Here is a 6,003-nt window from a genome sequence, read left to right as displayed (position 1 = left end):
TTATGAATTATGATGGAAAATAAGTATTTGGTCACCAACAAACAAGCAAGATTTCTGGCTCTCACAGACCTGTAACTTCCTCTTTAAGAGGCTCCTCTGTCCTCCACTCGTTACCTGTATTAATGGCACCTGTTTGAACTTGTTATCAGTATAAAAGGCACCTGTCCACAACCTCAAACAGTCACACTCCAAACTCCACTATAGCCAAGACCAAAGACCTGTCAAAGGACACCAGAAACAAAATTGTAGACCTGAACCAGGCTGGGAAGACTGAATCTGCAAAGGGTAAGCAGCTTGGTTTGAAGAAATCAAATGTGGGACCAATTATTAGGAAATGGAAGACATATAAGACCACTGATAATGACCTGCAGAGAGCTGGGACCAAAGTAACAAAGCCTACCATCAGTAACACACTATGCCGCCAGGGACTCAAATCCTGCAGTGCCAGACGTGTCCCCCTGCTTAAGCCAGTACATGTCCCGGCCCATCTGAAGTTTGCTAGAGAGCATTTGGATGATCCAAAAGAAGATTGGGAGAATGTCATATGGTCAGATGAAAGCAAAATATAACTTTTTGGTAAAAACTCAACTCGTTGTGTTTGGAGGACAAAGAATGCTGAGTTGCATCCAAAGAACACCATACCTACTGTGAAGCATGGGGGTGGAAACATCATGCTTTGGGGCTGTTTTTCTGCAAAGGTACCAGGACGACTGATCCATGTAAAGGAAAGAATGAATGGAGCCATGTATCGTGAGATTTTGCGTGAAAACCTCCTTCCATCAGCAAGGGCATTGAAGATGAAACGTGGCTGGGTCTTTCAGCATGACAATGATCCCAAACACACCGCCCGGGCAACGAAGGAGTGGCTTCGTAAGAAGCATTTCAAGCTCCTGGAGTGGCCTAGCCAGTCTCCAGATCTCAACCCCATAGAAAATCTTTGGAGGGAGTTGAAAGTCCGTTGCCCAGCAACAGCCCCAAAACATCACTGCTCTAGAGGAGATCTGCATGGAGGAATGGGCCAAAATACCAGCAACAGTGTGTGAAAACCTTGTGAAGACTTACAGAAAACGTTTGACCATTGTCATTGCCAACAAAGGGTATTTAACAAAGTATTGAGAAACTTTTGTTATTGACCAAATACTTATTTTCCACCATAATTTGCAAATAAATTCATAAAAAATCCTAAAATGTGATTTTCTAGAATTTTTTTTCTCATTTTGTCTGTCATAGTTGAAGTGTACCTATGATGAATATTTACAGGCCTCTCTCATCTTTTTAAGTGGGAGAACTTGCACAATTTGGTGGCTGACTAAATACTTTTTTTGCCCCACTGTATATATATTTATTATTATATCTCTCAGATACAGGACAGACACCTCAGAACAACAAAAAAATGGGATGTCTTTAATCCCTTATTTATGTTACTAAAGTCTTTCCACATTTTATGTTATAGCCTTATTCTACAATAAATAAAAATCCTAATCAATCTACACACAATACTCCATAATGAAAAAGCGTAAATAGGTTTTTAGAAAAAATGCTACATTTATTATAAGAAAAAACATTATTAATTATTACTTACTTATTTAATATTATTATGTACATAAGTGTTCAAACCTTTTACTATGAGACTTGAAATTGAGCTCAGGTGCATACAGTTTCCATTGATCATCGTTGAGATGTTTCTACAACTTGATTGGAGACCACCTGTGGTAAATTCAATTGATTGGACATGATTTGGAAAGGCACACACCTGTCTGGCTACCACAGCATTCTGAAGCGATACACCATCCCATCTGGTTTGCGATTAGTGGGACTATCATTTGTTTCTCAGCAGGACAATCTCCCAACACAACTCCAGGCTGTGTAAGGGCTATTTGACCAAGAAGGAGAGTGATGGAGTGCTGCATCAGATGACCTGGCCACCACAATCACCTGACCTCAACCCATTTGAGATGGTTTGGGATGAGTTGGACCACAGAGTGAAGGAAAAGCAGCCAACAATTGATCAGCATATGTGGGAACTCCTTCAAGACTGTTGGAAAAGCATTCCAGGTGAAGCTGGTTGAGAGAATGCCAAGAGTGCGCAAAGCTGTCATGAAGGCAAAGAGATTCTAAAATATATTTTGATTTGTTTACCACTTTTTTGGTTACTACATGATTCCATATGTGTTATTTCATGTCTTCACTATTCTACAATGTAAAAAATAGTAAATATAAAGAAAACCCCTGGAATGACGTGTCAACTTTTGACTGGTACTGTATATCTCATGAATGTTTTTACATTCAGTTACAAAAAGTCACTTTCTTACTACTTCTTCCATAGTCAAACAAGTAAGGAAAGCTTTTTTTTTATCAAAAGGTATGCTGTCAAAAATAAATTGAATTCAAATGGATTTACCCAGCCTACAAAGCACAACAGCCACTCTGTGATGACCAGTTCTGCTCTTTTATTGAGGGATCTAGTCTAGATTAAACCTCATAGGAAGACAGTTTTATCATGTGGAGGTTTCATTCAGGTTTCTGTTTAACGAGATACTCTGTTTGTCTTTTGCAGGGGAGAAACCAGACTCTCACTCTGACAGCGGGAAGAGTCCTTCAGGGGAACCAGACCCAGAGACACCCAAACCAGCGAGACAACACCACTGCTCCCACTGCGAAAATAGTTTTTGCTGGTTAGGGAACCTAAAACTGCATGAGAGGACACACACAGGAGAAAAGCCTTTCCAATGCTCCCAGTGTGGAAAGAGTTTTGCTGTGTTAGCTAACCTGAAAAGGCACGAGAGAATACACACAGGAGAAAAGCCTTATCACTGTTCCCAATGTGGAATGAGTTTTAATCAGGATGGGGACCTAAAAGCTCATAAGAGGAAACACATAGGAGAAAAGCCTTTCCAATGTTCCCAGTGTGGAAAGAGTTTTACTAAGATAGGGCAATTAAAAGAACATGAGAGAATACATAAAGGAGAAAAGCCATTCCAATGTTCCCATTGTGGAAATAGTTTTACTCGGATAGGAAACCTAAAAAAGCATGCGAGACTACACACAGGAGAAAATTCTTACCAATGCTCCCAGTGTGGAAAGAGTTTTGCCGTGTTAGCTAACCTGAAAAGGCATGAGAGAATACACACAGGAGAAAAGCCTTATCACTGTTCCCACTGTGGAATGAGTTTTACTCAGTTATGGGACCTTCAAGCTCATGAGAGGATACACACAGGAGAAAAGCCTTTCCAATGTTCCCAGTGTGGAAGAGTTTTATTCAGATAGGGCACCTGAAAGCTCACGAGAGGATACACACAGGAGAAAAGCCTTACCAATGTTCCCAGTGTGAAAAGAGTTTTACCATGTTAACTAACCTGAAAAGGCATGAGAGAATACATAGAGGAGAAAAGCATTTTCTGCTCCCAGTGTAAAAATAGATTTTCACGAATGGCAGACCTTAAAGCTCATGAGAGGATACAGAAGAGAAAACCCTTTCCAATGCTCCCAGTCTGGAAAGAGTTTTACCTGGTCAAGTAGCCTGAAGGAGCATAAGAGGACACACACAATAAAAGTCCAACCACTGCTCGCTCTGAGTGGAAGGACATTCAGAGAACCTGAAATCAAATGAGAGAATAGAAAGGCTGTATTCTGACTTATATTTTTGACTGAGAAGTAGTTTTTGTTTAGGCCACATGACATCATATTGTGTATGATTACACCTGTCTATATAAGGTCCCACAGTTGACAATGCATGTCAGATCAAACGCCAAGCAATGAGGTTGAATAAATTGTCCTTAGAGCTCGGAGACAGGATTGGGTCGAGGCACAGATCTGGGGAATGGTGCCAAAATTTTTATTTAGCATTGGTCCCCAAGAACACAGTGGCCACCATAATTTTTTAATGGAAGACGTTTGGAAGACTCTTCCTAGAGCTGGCCACCCGGCCAAACTGCACAATCGGGGGAGAAGGGCCTTTGTCAGGGAGGTGACCAAGAACCCGATGGTCACTCTGACAGAGCTTGAGAGTTACTCTGTGGGGATGCGAGAAACTTCCAGAAGGACAACCATCTCTGCAGCACTCCACCAATCAGGCCTTTGTGGTAGAGTAAAAGGCACATTACAGCCCGCTTAAAGTTTGCCAAAAGGCACCTAAAGACTCTCAGACGCTAGGCTACGCTGGGGCGGCAGCATAGCCTAGTGGTTAGAGCGTTGGACTAGTAACCGGAAGGTTGCGAGTTCAAACCCCCGAGCTGACAAGGTACAAATCTGTTGTTCTGCCCCTGAACAGGCAGTTAACCCACTGTTCCCAGGCCGTCATTGAAAATAAGAATGTGTTCTTAACTGACTTGCCTGGTTAAATAAAGGTTAAAAAAATCATTAAAAAAAACAAGATTCTCTGTACTGATGAAACCAAGATTGAACTCTTTGGCCTGAATGCCTTTCGGCAACCTCCAAGCTGGCAGTCATGTGCCTTTTACTGTGGAGTGCTGCCGAGATTGTTGTCCTTCCGGAAGGTTCTCCCATTTCCACAGAGGAAATCTGTAGCTCTGTCAGAGTGACCATCGGGTTCTTGTTCCCTTCCCTGATGAAGGCCTTTCTCCCCCGATTTCTCAGTTTGGCCGGGTGGCCAGCTCTTGGAAGAGTCTTGGTAGTTCCAAACTTCTTCCAGTTTAGTGTGATGGAGGCCACTCTGTTCTTGGGGACCTTCAATGCTGCAGAAATGTTTTGGTACCCTTCCCCAGATCTGTGCCTCGATGCAATCCTGTCTCAGAGCTCAACAGATAATTTATTTGACCTCATGGCTTGGTTTTTGCTCTGACATCCACTGTTACCTGTGGGACCTTATATAGACAGGTGTGTCTTTCCAAATCATATCCAGTCAATTGAATATACCACAGGTGGACTCCAATCAAGTTGTAGAAACATCTCAAAGATGATCAATGGAATCAGGATGCATCTGAGCTCCATGTCGAGTCTCATAGTAAAGGGTCTGAATACTTAAGTAAATACATTCGCAAAAATGTCTAAAACTTGATTTTGGTTTGTCATTATGGGGTATTGTGATGTCATTATGGGATATTGTGTGAAGATTTGATGAGGGGGAAAAAATCTGAAATTTTAGAATAAGGCTGTAAAAAAAAATGTGGAAAAAGTGAAGGGGTCTGAATACATTATGAATGCACTGTATACCGCTGGCAGAGTTTTCTACCGCTGGCAGAGTTTTGGCAAAGTTTTCTTCCCCTGGCAGTTTTGAACACAGTCATGTGATACTTGGTATAGAAAAGTCCAATCTTAGGAGAGTACATGGGAGGCACAATACTGTGTGTCTGCAGGTGTCTATCTGGTCAAAACCACTGATACAGGAGCCCCTCCACCCTCTGGTGGGATGGATCATGTCTACAGAGAAACCAAGATTCAAATACTTAGATTTGTGTGTATTGGGTATTTGTTGTAAAAATGTTAGATATTACTTGTTAGATATTACTGCCCTGTCGGAGTGAGAAACACAAGCATTTCACTGCACCCGCAATTATATCTTCTAAACACATGTATGTAACCAATAAAATGTGATTTGATTTTGATTTGAAATAAACATCCTATTTATCAAAGGTGCTTTTGTCTGGGGTCAAAATGACTCCAAAGGATTTGAATTTGTTAAAAGTCCATATTTATACAGAAACACTAAGCCATTATTTAAATTTATTAAGAACAAGTTGATTGACAACGTCATGAAAAAAATGGAAGAATTGAATAAACTACATTTTGGCTATGATAAAAGATATGCCTCTGGGGTCAAAATGATCCATGTTAGAAGTATGGTTCAATGCAAATGTGTAGTGGGTGTAAAGTTTGTTATTTTCTCACTCATTAAAAACGAATCAATCAACACATGCTTCTCTTTGAACGACTTAATATAATATTAAACTTTTATGAAATAAATGAAAAATGTACGTTTTTTTCCTCAACTGCATTGCCCACTCCAGTCAGCAGATGGCGATGTGCGTCTTTTAGGTTCAGGCG

Source organism: Oncorhynchus kisutch, linkage group LG5 (assembly GCF_002021735.2).
Source record: "Oncorhynchus kisutch isolate 150728-3 linkage group LG5, Okis_V2, whole genome shotgun sequence".
Taxonomy (NCBI): domain Eukaryota; kingdom Metazoa; phylum Chordata; class Actinopteri; order Salmoniformes; family Salmonidae; genus Oncorhynchus; species Oncorhynchus kisutch.
This window is presented reverse-complemented; position numbering follows the sequence as displayed.